Consider the following 14,828-nt stretch of genomic DNA (forward strand, 5'->3'; position numbering starts at 1 on the left):
ACGGCAATTTTGAAAGTTTTGCCTTGCTACCGTTGCAGTGACGATAGTGCACGAGTACTCGAAATCACAGTGCTTTCTTGATTTTTCACTCGTGTTCCGCAGTCCGCAGTTTGTACTACCACTTCATCGCCAACACGTAATGCCGGCGGCCGTGAGGCGCAGACGTCCGCTGCTCTCTGTAGTCGAAAAGGGCAGTTGTTTGAGGTGCGACGGATTGGATGAACAGCGGAGCAGGAAGCTGTGGCGTGCACCGTTTCTACAAATGCTAGGAACACTGGGGCCGAAGGTAGCGCAGGTAGCGTGGCCGAGCGATCTAAGGCGCTTGTTTTAGGCACCAGTCTCTTCGGACGCGTGCGTTCGAAACCTGGTCACGGCACGAAAACGTCTCTTGATGCTGTCGCCTTAACTACGACAGCTTCAGACAAGTGGCGCCGCTACCACACGGCGGGCACGGCATTTTCTTGTTGTGGATGGCCTAAAGAGACGCTTCCAATGGGAGAGCAGAGGAAATACATGTTACAGCGATTGCCGAGATATTTCCATTTCGAAGTGATCTTTGTAGTACAAAGGAAACGTATTGTCGTCGGCGCTATAACGGTAACGTGGCCGAGCGGTCTAAGGCGCTGGTTTTAGGCACCAGTCTCTTCGGAGGCGTGGGTTCGAATCCCACCGTTGCCAATTTTGACGTCTCATTTTTGTGCCGTTGCTGTGTGTTGTCGTGGGCTAGGACGCAGCTCCTGTGTCGCGCGTGTTGTGTAGGTAGAGTGGCCGAGCGGTCTAAGGCGCTGGTTTTAGGCACCAGTCACTTCGGAGGCGTGGGTTCCAACCCCACAGCTGCTAAACGTGTAATGTTTCCTGCGTCGAAGACAGCTGCACCCATTGCCCGCAAAGGAAACAGCACAACAAGGCGTAAGCGTCTGCTTCGTGAATTGTCGTAGAACAGTACGTGGAGCAACGACAGGATTTGTAGGCGCCTTTTGCTCTCGTCACTGCTGGCGTTCGTCTCCATGAAATGCGTCCAGAGGATGCCGTTCTATAACGTGAAAGAGTGTATTTCTTACAGTTGTCGTCAGTTAATCGTGGCTGGTTGCTGCGTTCGCAGGAAGAGCACTGGCGTCGTAATCCGGTGTAGTCTAGTGGCTAGGATACCTGGCTCTCACCCAGGAGGCCCGGGTTCGATTCCCGGTACCGGAAACGTGAGTTTTTGTTGCTCCTCTTATGCGACTTGTCCCGACTTTGCTCGACTGACGCTACGCTGACGCGTGCACAAAGCTGCGTTAAGTATGATTCGCGGCTACACCTGACGGCGAGAGAGATGCGGCGTCTATTCACTTGTTATCGAGCCACATACCCATAGTCAAGAGGCTTGGAGGACTGCAAGACACTGCCAGGGAGGTGAATGTAGCTAACCACTCTAGTTAGTGTCCTGACAGCGCAGGCACGTTCATTTACTCGTATACACGTGATGGAGACCGTGTCTGACACTGCTGTGGCGTCCACCTTGGCCTAGGCTTTGCTGTGTATCGCCACTTGCACTCCAGCCAGCTGCCTCCGTGGGCGCGTGCGTGGCCGTGATCGTCTAGTGGTTAGGACATTGCGTTGTGGCCGCAATAACCCAGGTTCGAATCCTGGTCACGGCAATTTTGAAAGTTTTGCCTTGCTACCGTTGCAGTGACGATAGTGCACGAGTACTCGAAATCACAGTGCTTTCTTGATTTTTCACTCGTGTTCCGCAGTCCGCAGTTTGTACTACCACTTCATCGCCAACACGTAATGCCGGCGGCCGTGAGGCGCAGACGTCCGCTGCTCTCTGTAGTCGAAAAGGGCAGTTGTTTGAGGTGCGACGGATTGGATGAACAGCGGAGCAGGAAGCTGTGGCGTGCACCGTTTCTACAAATGCTAGGAACACTGGGGCCGAAGGTAGCGCAGGTAGCGTGGCCGAGCGATCTAAGGCGCTTGTTTTAGGCACCAGTCTCTTCGGACGCGTGCGTTCGAAACCTGGTCACGGCACGAAAACGTCTCTTGATGCTGTCGCCTTAACTACGACAGCTTCAGACAAGTGGCGCCGCTACCACACGGCGGGCACGGCATTTTCTTGTTGTGGATGGCCTAAAGAGACGCTTCCAATGGGAGAGCAGAGGAAATACATGTTACAGCGATTGCCGAGATATTTCCATTTCGAAGTGATCTTTGTAGTACAAAGGAAACGTATTGTCGTCGGCGCTATAACGGTAACGTGGCCGAGCGGTCTAAGGCGCTGGTTTTAGGCACCAGTCTCTTCGGAGGCGTGGGTTCGAATCCCACCGTTGCCAATTTTGACGTCTCATTTTTGTGCCGTTGCTGTGTGTTGTCGTGGGCTAGGACGCAGCTCCTGTGTCGCGCGTGTTGTGTAGGTAGAGTGGCCGAGCGGTCTAAGGCGCTGGTTTTAGGCACCAGTCACTTCGGAGGCGTGGGTTCCAACCCCACAGCTGCTAAACGTGTAATGTTTCCTGCGTCGAAGACAGCTGCACCCATTGCCCGCAAAGGAAACAGCACAACAAGGCGTGAGCGTCTGCTTCGTGAATTGTCGTAGAACAGTACGTGGAGCAACGACAGGATTTGTAGGCGCCTTTTGCTCTCGTCACTGCTGGCGTTCGTCTCCATGAAATGCGTCCAGAGGATGCCGTTCTATAACGTGAAAGAGTGTATTTCTTACAGTTGTCGTCAGTTAATCGTGGCTGGTTGCTGCGTTCGCAGGAAGAGCACTGGCGTCGTAATCCGGTGTAGTCTAGTGGCTAGGATACCTGGCTCTCACCCAGGAGGCCCGGGTTCGATTCCCGGTACCGGAAACGTGAGTTTTTGTTGCTCCTCTTATGCGACTTGTCCCGACTTTGCTCGACTGACGCTACGCTGACGCGTGCACAAAGCTGCGTTAAGTATGATTCGCGGCTACACCTGACGGCGAGAGAGATGCGGCGTCTATTCACTTGTTATCGAGCCACATACCCATAGTCAAGAGGCTTGGAGGACTGCAAGACACTGCCAGGGAGGTGAATGTAGCTAACCACTCTAGTTAGTGTCCTGACAGCGCAGGCACGTTCATTTACTCGTATACACGTGATGGAGACCGTGTCTGACACTGCTGTGGCGTCCACCTTGGCCTAGGCTTTGCTGTGTATCGCCACTTGCACTCCAGCCAGCTGCCTCCGTGGGCGCGTGCGTGGCCGTGATCGTCTAGTGGTTAGGACATTGCGTTGTGGCCGCAATAACCCAGGTTCGAATCCTGGTCACGGCAATTTTGAAAGTTTTGCCTTGCTACCGTTGCAGTGACGATAGTGCACGAGTACTCGAAATCACAGTGCTTTCTTGATTTTTCACTCGTGTTCCGCAGTCCGCAGTTTGTACTACCACTTCATCGCCAACACGTAATGCCGGCGGCCGTGAGGCGCAGACGTCCGCTGCTCTCTGTAGTCGAAAAGGGCAGTTGTTTGAGGTGCGACGGATTGGATGAACAGCGGAGCAGGAAGCTGTGGCGTGCACCGTTTCTACAAATGCTAGGAACACTGGGGCCGAAGGTAGCGCAGGTAGCGTGGCCGAGCGATCTAAGGCGCTTGTTTTAGGCACCAGTCTCTTCGGACGCGTGCGTTCGAAACCTGGTCACGGCACGAAAACGTCTCTTGATGCTGTCGCCTTAACTACGACAGCTTCAGACAAGTGGCGCCGCTACCACACGGCGGGCACGGCATTTTCTTGTTGTGGATGGCCTAAAGAGACGCTTCCAATGGGAGAGCAGAGGAAATACATGTTACAGCGATTGCCGAGATATTTCCATTTCGAAGTGATCTTTGTAGTACAAAGGAAACGTATTGTCGTCGGCGCTATAACGGTAACGTGGCCGAGCGGTCTAAGGCGCTGGTTTTAGGCACCAGTCTCTTCGGAGGCGTGGGTTCGAATCCCACCGTTGCCAATTTTGACGTCTCATTTTTGTGCCGTTGCTGTGTGTTGTCGTGGGCTAGGACGCAGCTCCTGTGTCGCGCGTGTTGTGTAGGTAGAGTGGCCGAGCGGTCTAAGGCGCTGGTTTTAGGCACCAGTCACTTCGGAGGCGTGGGTTCCAACCCCACAGCTGCTAAACGTGTAATGTTTCCTGCGTCGAAGACAGCTGCACCCATTGCCCGCAAAGGAAACAGCACAACAAGGCGTGAGCGTCTGCTTCGTGAATTGTCGTAGAACAGTACGTGGAGCAACGACAGGATTTGTAGGCGCCTTTTGCTCTCGTCACTGCTGGCGTTCGTCTCCATGAAATGCGTCCAGAGGATGCCGTTCTATAACGTGAAAGAGTGTATTTCTTACAGTTGTCGTCAGTTAATCGTGGCTGGTTGCTGCGTTCGCAGGAAGAGCACTGGCGTCGTAATCCGGTGTAGTCTAGTGGCTAGGATACCTGGCTCTCACCCAGGAGGCCCGGGTTCGATTCCCGGTACCGGAAACGTGAGTTTTTGTTGCTCCTCTTATGCGACTTGTCCCGACTTTGCTCGACTGACGCTACGCTGACGCGTGCACAAAGCTGCGTTAAGTATGATTCGCGGCTACACCTGACGGCGAGAGAGATGCGGCGTCTATTCACTTGTTATCGAGCCACATACCCATAGTCAAGAGGCTTGGAGGACTGCAAGACACTGCCAGGGAGGTGAATGTAGCTAACCACTCTAGTTAGTGTCCTGACAGCGCAGGCACGTTCATTTACTCGTATACACGTGATGGAGACCGTGTCTGACACTGCTGTGGCGTCCACCTTGGCCTAGGCTTTGCTGTGTATCGCCACTTGCACTCCAGCCAGCTGCCTCCGTGGGCGCGTGCGTGGCCGTGATCGTCTAGTGGTTAGGACATTGCGTTGTGGCCGCAATAACCCAGGTTCGAATCCTGGTCACGGCAATTTTGAAAGTTTTGCCTTGCTACCGTTGCAGTGACGATAGTGCACGAGTACTCGAAATCACAGTGCTTTCTTGATTTTTCACTCGTGTTCCGCAGTCCGCAGTTTGTACTACCACTTCATCGCCAACACGTAATGCCGGCGGCCGTGAGGCGCAGACGTCCGCTGCTCTCTGTAGTCGAAAAGGGCAGTTGTTTGAGGTGCGACGGATTGGATGAACAGCGGAGCAGGAAGCTGTGGCGTGCACCGTTTCTACAAATGCTAGGAACACTGGGGCCGAAGGTAGCGCAGGTAGCGTGGCCGAGCGATCTAAGGCGCTTGTTTTAGGCACCAGTCTCTTCGGACGCGTGCGTTCGAAACCTGGTCACGGCACGAAAACGTCTCTTGATGCTGTCGCCTTAACTACGACAGCTTCAGACAAGTGGCGCCGCTACCACACGGCGGGCACGGCATTTTCTTGTTGTGGATGGCCTAAAGAGACGCTTCCAATGGGAGAGCAGAGGAAATACATGTTACAGCGATTGCCGAGATATTTCCATTTCGAAGTGATCTTTGTAGTACAAAGGAAACGTATTGTCGTCGGCGCTATAACGGTAACGTGGCCGAGCGGTCTAAGGCGCTGGTTTTAGGCACCAGTCTCTTCGGAGGCGTGGGTTCGAATCCCACCGTTGCCAATTTTGACGTCTCATTTTTGTGCCGTTGCTGTGTGTTGTCGTGGGCTAGGACGCAGCTCCTGTGTCGCGCGTGTTGTGTAGGTAGAGTGGCCGAGCGGTCTAAGGCGCTGGTTTTAGGCACCAGTCACTTCGGAGGCGTGGGTTCCAACCCCACAGCTGCTAAACGTGTAATGTTTCCTGCGTCGAAGACAGCTGCACCCATTGCCCGCAAAGGAAACAGCACAACAAGGCGTAAGCGTCTGCTTCGTGAATTGTCGTAGAACAGTACGTGGAGCAACGACAGGATTTGTAGGCGCCTTTTGCTCTCGTCACTGCTGGCGTTCGTCTCCATGAAATGCGTCCAGAGGATGCCGTTCTATAACGTGAAAGAGTGTATTTCTTACAGTTGTCGTCAGTTAATCGTGGCTGGTTGCTGCGTTCGCAGGAAGAGCACTGGCGTCGTAATCCGGTGTAGTCTAGTGGCTAGGATACCTGGCTCTCACCCAGGAGGCCCGGGTTCGATTCCCGGTACCGGAAACGTGAGTTTTTGTTGCTCCTCTTATGCGACTTGTCCCGACTTTGCTCGACTGACGCTACGCTGACGCGTGCACAAAGCTGCGTTAAGTATGATTCGCGGCTACACCTGACGGCGAGAGAGATGCGGCGTCTATTCACTTGTTATCGAGCCACATACCCATAGTCAAGAGGCTTGGAGGACTGCAAGACACTGCCAGGGAGGTGAATGTAGCTAACCACTCTAGTTAGTGTCCTGACAGCGCAGGCACGTTCATTTACTCGTATACACGTGATGGAGACCGTGTCTGACACTGCTGTGGCGTCCACCTTGGCCTAGGCTTTGCTGTGTATCGCCACTTGCACTCCAGCCAGCTGCCTCCGTGGGCGCGTGCGTGGCCGTGATCGTCTAGTGGTTAGGACATTGCGTTGTGGCCGCAATAACCCAGGTTCGAATCCTGGTCACGGCAATTTTGAAAGTTTTGCCTTGCTACCGTTGCAGTGACGATAGTGCACGAGTACTCGAAATCACAGTGCTTTCTTGATTTTTCACTCGTGTTCCGCAGTCCGCAGTTTGTACTACCACTTCATCGCCAACACGTAATGCCGGCGGCCGTGAGGCGCAGACGTCCGCTGCTCTCTGTAGTCGAAAAGGGCAGTTGTTTGAGGTGCGACGGATTGGATGAACAGCGGAGCAGGAAGCTGTGGCGTGCACCGTTTCTACAAATGCTAGGAACACTGGGGCCGAAGGTAGCGCAGGTAGCGTGGCCGAGCGATCTAAGGCGCTTGTTTTAGGCACCAGTCTCTTCGGACGCGTGCGTTCGAAACCTGGTCACGGCACGAAAACGTCTCTTGATGCTGTCGCCTTAACTACGACAGCTTCAGACAAGTGGCGCCGCTACCACACGGCGGGCACGGCATTTTCTTGTTGTGGATGGCCTAAAGAGACGCTTCCAATGGGAGAGCAGAGGAAATACATGTTACAGCGATTGCCGAGATATTTCCATTTCGAAGTGATCTTTGTAGTACAAAGGAAACGTATTGTCGTCGGCGCTATAACGGTAACGTGGCCGAGCGGTCTAAGGCGCTGGTTTTAGGCACCAGTCTCTTCGGAGGCGTGGGTTCGAATCCCACCGTTGCCAATTTTGACGTCTCATTTTTGTGCCGTTGCTGTGTGTTGTCGTGGGCTAGGACGCAGCTCCTGTGTCGCGCGTGTTGTGTAGGTAGAGTGGCCGAGCGGTCTAAGGCGCTGGTTTTAGGCACCAGTCACTTCGGAGGCGTGGGTTCCAACCCCACAGCTGCTAAACGTGTAATGTTTCCTGCGTCGAAGACAGCTGCACCCATTGCCCGCAAAGGAAACAGCACAACAAGGCGTGAGCGTCTGCTTCGTGAATTGTCGTAGAACAGTACGTGGAGCAACGACAGGATTTGTAGGCGCCTTTTGCTCTCGTCACTGCTGGCGTTCGTCTCCATGAAATGCGTCCAGAGGATGCCGTTCTATAACGTGAAAGAGTGTATTTCTTACAGTTGTCGTCAGTTAATCGTGGCTGGTTGCTGCGTTCGCAGGAAGAGCACTGGCGTCGTAATCCGGTGTAGTCTAGTGGCTAGGATACCTGGCTCTCACCCAGGAGGCCCGGGTTCGATTCCCGGTACCGGAAACGTGAGTTTTTGTTGCTCCTCTTATGCGACTTGTCCCGACTTTGCTCGACTGACGCTACGCTGACGCGTGCACAAAGCTGCGTTAAGTATGATTCGCGGCTACACCTGACGGCGAGAGAGATGCGGCGTCTATTCACTTGTTATCGAGCCACATACCCATAGTCAAGAGGCTTGGAGGACTGCAAGACACTGCCAGGGAGGTGAATGTAGCTAACCACTCTAGTTAGTGTCCTGACAGCGCAGGCACGTTCATTTACTCGTATACACGTGATGGAGACCGTGTCTGACACTGCTGTGGCGTCCACCTTGGCCTAGGCTTTGCTGTGTATCGCCACTTGCACTCCAGCCAGCTGCCTCCGTGGGCGCGTGCGTGGCCGTGATCGTCTAGTGGTTAGGACATTGCGTTGTGGCCGCAATAACCCAGGTTCGAATCCTGGTCACGGCAATTTTGAAAGTTTTGCCTTGCTACCGTTGCAGTGACGATAGTGCACGAGTACTCGAAATCACAGTGCTTTCTTGATTTTTCACTCGTGTTCCGCAGTCCGCAGTTTGTACTACCACTTCATCGCCAACACGTAATGCCGGCGGCCGTGAGGCGCAGACGTCCGCTGCTCTCTGTAGTCGAAAAGGGCAGTTGTTTGAGGTGCGACGGATTGGATGAACAGCGGAGCAGGAAGCTGTGGCGTGCACCGTTTCTACAAATGCTAGGAACACTGGGGCCGAAGGTAGCGCAGGTAGCGTGGCCGAGCGATCTAAGGCGCTTGTTTTAGGCACCAGTCTCTTCGGACGCGTGCGTTCGAAACCTGGTCACGGCACGAAAACGTCTCTTGATGCTGTCGCCTTAACTACGACAGCTTCAGACAAGTGGCGCCGCTACCACACGGCGGGCACGGCATTTTCTTGTTGTGGATGGCCTAAAGAGACGCTTCCAATGGGAGAGCAGAGGAAATACATGTTACAGCGATTGCCGAGATATTTCCATTTCGAAGTGATCTTTGTAGTACAAAGGAAACGTATTGTCGTCGGCGCTATAACGGTAACGTGGCCGAGCGGTCTAAGGCGCTGGTTTTAGGCACCAGTCTCTTCGGAGGCGTGGGTTCGAATCCCACCGTTGCCAATTTTGACGTCTCATTTTTGTGCCGTTGCTGTGTGTTGTCGTGGGCTAGGACGCAGCTCCTGTGTCGCGCGTGTTGTGTAGGTAGAGTGGCCGAGCGGTCTAAGGCGCTGGTTTTAGGCACCAGTCACTTCGGAGGCGTGGGTTCCAACCCCACAGCTGCTAAACGTGTAATGTTTCCTGCGTCGAAGACAGCTGCACCCATTGCCCGCAAAGGAAACAGCACAACAAGGCGTGAGCGTCTGCTTCGTGAATTGTCGTAGAACAGTACGTGGAGCAACGACAGGATTTGTAGGCGCCTTTTGCTCTCGTCACTGCTGGCGTTCGTCTCCATGAAATGCGTCCAGAGGATGCCGTTCTATAACGTGAAAGAGTGTATTTCTTACAGTTGTCGTCAGTTAATCGTGGCTGGTTGCTGCGTTCGCAGGAAGAGCACTGGCGTCGTAATCCGGTGTAGTCTAGTGGCTAGGATACCTGGCTCTCACCCAGGAGGCCCGGGTTCGATTCCCGGTACCGGAAACGTGAGTTTTTGTTGCTCCTCTTATGCGACTTGTCCCGACTTTGCTCGACTGACGCTACGCTGACGCGTGCACAAAGCTGCGTTAAGTATGATTCGCGGCTACACCTGACGGCGAGAGAGATGCGGCGTCTATTCACTTGTTATCGAGCCACATACCCATAGTCAAGAGGCTTGGAGGACTGCAAGACACTGCCAGGGAGGTGAATGTAGCTAACCACTCTAGTTAGTGTCCTGACAGCGCAGGCACGTTCATTTACTCGTATACACGTGATGGAGACCGTGTCTGACACTGCTGTGGCGTCCACCTTGGCCTAGGCTTTGCTGTGTATCGCCACTTGCACTCCAGCCAGCTGCCTCCGTGGGCGCGTGCGTGGCCGTGATCGTCTAGTGGTTAGGACATTGCGTTGTGGCCGCAATAACCCAGGTTCGAATCCTGGTCACGGCAATTTTGAAAGTTTTGCCTTGCTACCGTTGCAGTGACGATAGTGCACGAGTACTCGAAATCACAGTGCTTTCTTGATTTTTCACTCGTGTTCCGCAGTCCGCAGTTTGTACTACCACTTCATCGCCAACACGTAATGCCGGCGGCCGTGAGGCGCAGACGTCCGCTGCTCTCTGTAGTCGAAAAGGGCAGTTGTTTGAGGTGCGACGGATTGGATGAACAGCGGAGCAGGAAGCTGTGGCGTGCACCGTTTCTACAAATGCTAGGAACACTGGGGCCGAAGGTAGCGCAGGTAGCGTGGCCGAGCGATCTAAGGCGCTTGTTTTAGGCACCAGTCTCTTCGGACGCGTGCGTTCGAAACCTGGTCACGGCACGAAAACGTCTCTTGATGCTGTCGCCTTAACTACGACAGCTTCAGACAAGTGGCGCCGCTACCACACGGCGGGCACGGCATTTTCTTGTTGTGGATGGCCTAAAGAGACGCTTCCAATGGGAGAGCAGAGGAAATACATGTTACAGCGATTGCCGAGATATTTCCATTTCGAAGTGATCTTTGTAGTACAAAGGAAACGTATTGTCGTCGGCGCTATAACGGTAACGTGGCCGAGCGGTCTAAGGCGCTGGTTTTAGGCACCAGTCTCTTCGGAGGCGTGGGTTCGAATCCCACCGTTGCCAATTTTGACGTCTCATTTTTGTGCCGTTGCTGTGTGTTGTCGTGGGCTAGGACGCAGCTCCTGTGTCGCGCGTGTTGTGTAGGTAGAGTGGCCGAGCGGTCTAAGGCGCTGGTTTTAGGCACCAGTCACTTCGGAGGCGTGGGTTCCAACCCCACAGCTGCTAAACGTGTAATGTTTCCTGCGTCGAAGACAGCTGCACCCATTGCCCGCAAAGGAAACAGCACAACAAGGCGTGAGCGTCTGCTTCGTGAATTGTCGTAGAACAGTACGTGGAGCAACGACAGGATTTGTAGGCGCCTTTTGCTCTCGTCACTGCTGGCGTTCGTCTCCATGAAATGCGTCCAGAGGATGCCGTTCTATAACGTGAAAGAGTGTATTTCTTACAGTTGTCGTCAGTTAATCGTGGCTGGTTGCTGCGTTCGCAGGAAGAGCACTGGCGTCGTAATCCGGTGTAGTCTAGTGGCTAGGATACCTGGCTCTCACCCAGGAGGCCCGGGTTCGATTCCCGGTACCGGAAACGTGAGTTTTTGTTGCTCCTCTTATGCGACTTGTCCCGACTTTGCTCGACTGACGCTACGCTGACGCGTGCACAAAGCTGCGTTAAGTATGATTCGCGGCTACACCTGACGGCGAGAGAGATGCGGCGTCTATTCACTTGTTATCGAGCCACATACCCATAGTCAAGAGGCTTGGAGGACTGCAAGACACTGCCAGGGAGGTGAATGTAGCTAACCACTCTAGTTAGTGTCCTGACAGCGCAGGCACGTTCATTTACTCGTATACACGTGATGGAGACCGTGTCTGACACTGCTGTGGCGTCCACCTTGGCCTAGGCTTTGCTGTGTATCGCCACTTGCACTCCAGCCAGCTGCCTCCGTGGGCGCGTGCGTGGCCGTGATCGTCTAGTGGTTAGGACATTGCGTTGTGGCCGCAATAACCCAGGTTCGAATCCTGGTCACGGCAATTTTGAAAGTTTTGCCTTGCTACCGTTGCAGTGACGATAGTGCACGAGTACTCGAAATCACAGTGCTTCCTTGATTTTTCACTCGTGTTCCGCAGTCCGCAGTTTGTACTACCACTTCATCGCCAACACGTAATGCCGGCGGCCGTGAGGCGCAGACGTCCGGTGCTCTCTGTAGTCGAAAAGGGCAGTTGTTTGAGGTGCGACGGATTGGATGAACAGCGGAGCAGGAAGCTGTGGCGTGCACCGTTTCTACAAATGCTAGGAACACTGGGGCCGAAGGTAGCGCAGGTAGCGTGGCCGAGCGATCTAAGGCGCTTGTTTTAGGCACCAGTCTCTTCGGACGCGTGCGTTCGAAACCTGGTCACGGCACGAAAACGTCTCTTGATGCTGTCGCCTTAACTACGACAGCTTCAGACAAGTGGCGCCGCTACCACACGGCGGGCACGGCATTTTCTTGTTGTGGATGGCCTAAAGAGACGCTTCCAATGGGAGAGCAGAGGAAATACATGTTACAGCGATTGCCGAGATATTTCCATTTCGAAGTGATCTTTGTAGTACAAAGGAAACGTATTGTCGTCGGCGCTATAACGGTAACGTGGCCGAGCGGTCTAAGGCGCTGGTTTTATGCACCAGTCTCTTCGGAGGCGTGGGTTCGAATCCCACCGTTGCCAATTTTGACGTCTCATTTTTGTGCCGTTGCTGTGTGTTGTCGTGGGCTAGGACGCAGCTCCTGTGTCGCGCGTGTTGTGTAGGTAGAGTGGCCGAGCGGTCTAAGGCGCTGGTTTTAGGCACCAGTCACTTCGGAGGCGTGGGTTCCAACCCCACAGCTGCTAAACGTGTAATGTTTCCTGCGTCGAAGACAGCTGCACCCATTGCCCGCAAAGGAAACAGCACAACAAGGCGTGAGCGTCTGCTTCGTGAATTGTCGTAGAACAGTACGTGGAGCAACGACAGGATTTGTAGGCGCCTTTTGCTCTCGTCACTGCTGGCGTTCGTCTCCATGAAATGCGTCCAGAGGATGCCGTTCTATAACGTGAAAGAGTGTATTTCTTACAGTTGTCGTCAGTTAATCGTGGCTGGTTGCTGCGTTCGCAGGAAGAGCACTGGCGTCGTAATCCGGTGTAGTCTAGTGGCTAGGATACCTGGCTCTCACCCAGGAGGCCCGGGTTCGATTCCCGGTACCGGAAACGTGAGTTTTTGTTGCTCCTCTTATGCGACTTGTCCCGACTTTGCTCGACTGACGCTACGCTGACGCGTGCACAAAGCTGCGTTAAGTATGATTCGCGGCTACACCTGACGGCGAGAGAGATGCGGCGTCTATTCACTTGTTATCGAGCCACATACCCATAGTCAAGAGGCTTGGAGGACTGCAAGACACTGCCAGGGAGGTGAATGTAGCTAACCACTCTAGTTAGTGTCCTGACAGCGCAGGCACGTTCATTTACTCGTATACACGTGATGGAGACCGTGTCTGACACTGCTGTGGCGTCCACCTTGGCCTAGGCTTTGCTGTGTATCGCCACTTGCACTCCAGCCAGCTGCCTCCGTGGGCGCGTGCGTGGCCGTGATCGTCTAGTGGTTAGGACATTGCGTTGTGGCCGCAATAACCCAGGTTCGAATCCTGGTCACGGCAATTTTGAAAGTTTTGCCTTGCTACCGTTGCAGTGACGATAGTGCACGAGTACTCGAAATCACAGTGCTTTCTTGATTTTTCACTCGTGTTCCGCAGTCCGCAGTTTGTACTACCACTTCATCGCCAACACGTAATGCCGGCGGCCGTGAGGCGCAGACGTCCGCTGCTCTCTGTAGTCGAAAAGGGCAGTTGTTTGAGGTGCGACGGATTGGATGAACAGCGGAGCAGGAAGCTGTGGCGTGCACCGTTTCTACAAATGCTAGGAACACTGGGGCCGAAGGTAGCGCAGGTAGCGTGGCCGAGCGATCTAAGGCGCTTGTTTTAGGCACCAGTCTCTTCGGACGCGTGCGTTCGAAACCTGGTCACGGCACGAAAACGTCTCTTGATGCTGTCGCCTTAACTACGACAGCTTCAGACAAGTGGCGCCGCTACCACACGGCGGGCACGGCATTTTCTTGTTGTGGATGGCCTAAAGAGACGCTTCCAATGGGAGAGCAGAGGAAATACATGTTACAGCGATTGCCGAGATATTTCCATTTCGAAGTGATCTTTGTAGTACAAAGGAAACGTATTGTCGTCGGCGCTATAACGGTAACGTGGCCGAGCGGTCTAAGGCGCTGGTTTTAGGCACCAGTCTCTTCGGAGGCGTGGGTTCGAATCCCACCGTTGCCAATTTTGACGTCTCATTTTTGTGCCGTTGCTGTGTGTTGTCGTGGGCTAGGACGCAGCTCCTGTGTCGCGCGTGTTGTGTAGGTAGAGTGGCCGAGCGGTCTAAGGCGCTGGTTTTAGGCACCAGTCACTTCGGAGGCGTGGGTTCCAACCCCACAGCTGCTAAACGTGTAATGTTTCCTGCGTCGAAGACAGCTGCACCCATTGCCCGCAAAGGAAACAGCACAACAAGGCGTGAGCGTCTGCTTCGTGAATTGTCGTAGAACAGTACGTGGAGCAACGACAGGATTTGTAGGCGCCTTTTGCTCTCGTCACTGCTGGCGTTCGTCTCCATGAAATGCGTCCAGAGGATGCCGTTCTATAACGTGAAAGAGTGTATTTCTTACAGTTGTCGTCAGTTAATCGTGGCTGGTTGCTGCGTTCGCAGGAAGAGCACTGGCGTCGTAATCCGGTGTAGTCTAGTGGCTAGGATACCTGGCTCTCACCCAGGAGGCCCGGGTTCGATTCCCGGTACCGGAAACGTGAGTTTTTGTTGCTCCTCTTATGCGACTTGTCCCGACTTTGCTCGACTGACGCTACGCTGACGCGTGCACAAAGCTGCGTTAAGTATGATTCGCGGCTACACCTGACGGCGAGAGAGATGCGGCGTCTATTCACTTGTTATCGAGCCACATACCCATAGTCAAGAGGCTTGGAGGACTGCAAGACACTGCCAGGGAGGTGAATGTAGCTAACCACTCTAGTTAGTGTCCTGACAGCGCAGGCACGTTCATTTACTCGTATACACGTGATGGAGACCGTGTCTGACACTGCTGTGGCGTCCACCTTGGCCTAGGCTTTGCTGTGTATCGCCACTTGCACTCCAGCCAGCTGCCTCCGTGGGCGCGTGCGTGGCCGTGATCGTCTAGTGGTTAGGACATTGCGTTGTGGCCGCAATAACCCAGGTTCGAATCCTGGTCACGGCAATTTTGAAAGTTTTGCCTTGCTACCGTTGCAGTGACGATAGTGCACGAGTACTCGAAATCACAGTGCTTTCTTGATTTTTCACTCGTGTTCCGCAGTCCGCAGTTTGTACTACCAC

The 14,828-nt window shown here is 54.0% G+C and overlaps 27 non-coding genes across 27 annotated transcripts; all 27 read left to right on the forward strand.

Moving 5' to 3' along the window:
* Nucleotides 1–596: 596 nt before the first annotated feature.
* On the forward strand, nucleotides 597–678 carry Trnal-uag (transfer RNA leucine (anticodon UAG)). Its single transcript has one exon. It is a non-coding gene; the product is annotated as a tRNA-Leu (tRNA).
* Nucleotides 679–1,122: 444 nt separating this feature from the next.
* Trnae-cuc (transfer RNA glutamic acid (anticodon CUC)) lies at nucleotides 1,123–1,194 on the forward strand. Its single transcript has one exon. It is a non-coding gene; the product is annotated as a tRNA-Glu (tRNA).
* A 374-nt stretch (nucleotides 1,195–1,568) lies between these two features.
* Trnah-gug (transfer RNA histidin (anticodon GUG)) lies at nucleotides 1,569–1,640 on the forward strand. The gene has a single exon. It is a non-coding gene; the product is annotated as a tRNA-His (tRNA).
* Nucleotides 1,641–2,230: 590 nt separating this feature from the next.
* Nucleotides 2,231–2,312, forward strand: Trnal-uag (transfer RNA leucine (anticodon UAG)). The gene has a single exon. It is a non-coding gene; the product is annotated as a tRNA-Leu (tRNA).
* A 444-nt stretch (nucleotides 2,313–2,756) lies between these two features.
* On the forward strand, nucleotides 2,757–2,828 carry Trnae-cuc (transfer RNA glutamic acid (anticodon CUC)). The gene has a single exon. It is a non-coding gene; the product is annotated as a tRNA-Glu (tRNA).
* Nucleotides 2,829–3,202: 374 nt separating this feature from the next.
* Nucleotides 3,203–3,274, forward strand: Trnah-gug (transfer RNA histidin (anticodon GUG)). Its single transcript has one exon. It is a non-coding gene; the product is annotated as a tRNA-His (tRNA).
* A 590-nt stretch (nucleotides 3,275–3,864) lies between these two features.
* Nucleotides 3,865–3,946, forward strand: Trnal-uag (transfer RNA leucine (anticodon UAG)). Its single transcript has one exon. It is a non-coding gene; the product is annotated as a tRNA-Leu (tRNA).
* A 444-nt stretch (nucleotides 3,947–4,390) lies between these two features.
* Trnae-cuc (transfer RNA glutamic acid (anticodon CUC)) lies at nucleotides 4,391–4,462 on the forward strand. Its single transcript has one exon. It is a non-coding gene; the product is annotated as a tRNA-Glu (tRNA).
* Nucleotides 4,463–4,836: 374 nt separating this feature from the next.
* Nucleotides 4,837–4,908, forward strand: Trnah-gug (transfer RNA histidin (anticodon GUG)). Its single transcript has one exon. It is a non-coding gene; the product is annotated as a tRNA-His (tRNA).
* Nucleotides 4,909–5,498: 590 nt separating this feature from the next.
* On the forward strand, nucleotides 5,499–5,580 carry Trnal-uag (transfer RNA leucine (anticodon UAG)). The gene has a single exon. It is a non-coding gene; the product is annotated as a tRNA-Leu (tRNA).
* A 444-nt stretch (nucleotides 5,581–6,024) lies between these two features.
* Nucleotides 6,025–6,096, forward strand: Trnae-cuc (transfer RNA glutamic acid (anticodon CUC)). Its single transcript has one exon. It is a non-coding gene; the product is annotated as a tRNA-Glu (tRNA).
* A 374-nt stretch (nucleotides 6,097–6,470) lies between these two features.
* Trnah-gug (transfer RNA histidin (anticodon GUG)) lies at nucleotides 6,471–6,542 on the forward strand. The gene has a single exon. It is a non-coding gene; the product is annotated as a tRNA-His (tRNA).
* A 590-nt stretch (nucleotides 6,543–7,132) lies between these two features.
* On the forward strand, nucleotides 7,133–7,214 carry Trnal-uag (transfer RNA leucine (anticodon UAG)). Its single transcript has one exon. It is a non-coding gene; the product is annotated as a tRNA-Leu (tRNA).
* A 444-nt stretch (nucleotides 7,215–7,658) lies between these two features.
* On the forward strand, nucleotides 7,659–7,730 carry Trnae-cuc (transfer RNA glutamic acid (anticodon CUC)). The gene has a single exon. It is a non-coding gene; the product is annotated as a tRNA-Glu (tRNA).
* Nucleotides 7,731–8,104: 374 nt separating this feature from the next.
* Trnah-gug (transfer RNA histidin (anticodon GUG)) lies at nucleotides 8,105–8,176 on the forward strand. Its single transcript has one exon. It is a non-coding gene; the product is annotated as a tRNA-His (tRNA).
* A 590-nt stretch (nucleotides 8,177–8,766) lies between these two features.
* On the forward strand, nucleotides 8,767–8,848 carry Trnal-uag (transfer RNA leucine (anticodon UAG)). The gene has a single exon. It is a non-coding gene; the product is annotated as a tRNA-Leu (tRNA).
* Nucleotides 8,849–9,292: 444 nt separating this feature from the next.
* On the forward strand, nucleotides 9,293–9,364 carry Trnae-cuc (transfer RNA glutamic acid (anticodon CUC)). Its single transcript has one exon. It is a non-coding gene; the product is annotated as a tRNA-Glu (tRNA).
* Nucleotides 9,365–9,738: 374 nt separating this feature from the next.
* Nucleotides 9,739–9,810, forward strand: Trnah-gug (transfer RNA histidin (anticodon GUG)). The gene has a single exon. It is a non-coding gene; the product is annotated as a tRNA-His (tRNA).
* Nucleotides 9,811–10,400: 590 nt separating this feature from the next.
* On the forward strand, nucleotides 10,401–10,482 carry Trnal-uag (transfer RNA leucine (anticodon UAG)). Its single transcript has one exon. It is a non-coding gene; the product is annotated as a tRNA-Leu (tRNA).
* Nucleotides 10,483–10,926: 444 nt separating this feature from the next.
* Nucleotides 10,927–10,998, forward strand: Trnae-cuc (transfer RNA glutamic acid (anticodon CUC)). Its single transcript has one exon. It is a non-coding gene; the product is annotated as a tRNA-Glu (tRNA).
* Nucleotides 10,999–11,372: 374 nt separating this feature from the next.
* On the forward strand, nucleotides 11,373–11,444 carry Trnah-gug (transfer RNA histidin (anticodon GUG)). The gene has a single exon. It is a non-coding gene; the product is annotated as a tRNA-His (tRNA).
* Nucleotides 11,445–12,034: 590 nt separating this feature from the next.
* Nucleotides 12,035–12,116, forward strand: Trnai-uau (transfer RNA isoleucine (anticodon UAU)). The gene has a single exon. It is a non-coding gene; the product is annotated as a tRNA-Ile (tRNA).
* Nucleotides 12,117–12,560: 444 nt separating this feature from the next.
* Trnae-cuc (transfer RNA glutamic acid (anticodon CUC)) lies at nucleotides 12,561–12,632 on the forward strand. The gene has a single exon. It is a non-coding gene; the product is annotated as a tRNA-Glu (tRNA).
* A 374-nt stretch (nucleotides 12,633–13,006) lies between these two features.
* On the forward strand, nucleotides 13,007–13,078 carry Trnah-gug (transfer RNA histidin (anticodon GUG)). The gene has a single exon. It is a non-coding gene; the product is annotated as a tRNA-His (tRNA).
* Nucleotides 13,079–13,668: 590 nt separating this feature from the next.
* Trnal-uag (transfer RNA leucine (anticodon UAG)) lies at nucleotides 13,669–13,750 on the forward strand. The gene has a single exon. It is a non-coding gene; the product is annotated as a tRNA-Leu (tRNA).
* A 444-nt stretch (nucleotides 13,751–14,194) lies between these two features.
* Trnae-cuc (transfer RNA glutamic acid (anticodon CUC)) lies at nucleotides 14,195–14,266 on the forward strand. The gene has a single exon. It is a non-coding gene; the product is annotated as a tRNA-Glu (tRNA).
* Nucleotides 14,267–14,640: 374 nt separating this feature from the next.
* Trnah-gug (transfer RNA histidin (anticodon GUG)) lies at nucleotides 14,641–14,712 on the forward strand. The gene has a single exon. It is a non-coding gene; the product is annotated as a tRNA-His (tRNA).
* Nucleotides 14,713–14,828: the final 116 nt, after the last annotated feature.

Source organism: Schistocerca gregaria, chromosome 3 (assembly GCF_023897955.1).
Source record: "Schistocerca gregaria isolate iqSchGreg1 chromosome 3, iqSchGreg1.2, whole genome shotgun sequence".
Classification (NCBI taxonomy): domain Eukaryota; kingdom Metazoa; phylum Arthropoda; class Insecta; order Orthoptera; family Acrididae; genus Schistocerca; species Schistocerca gregaria.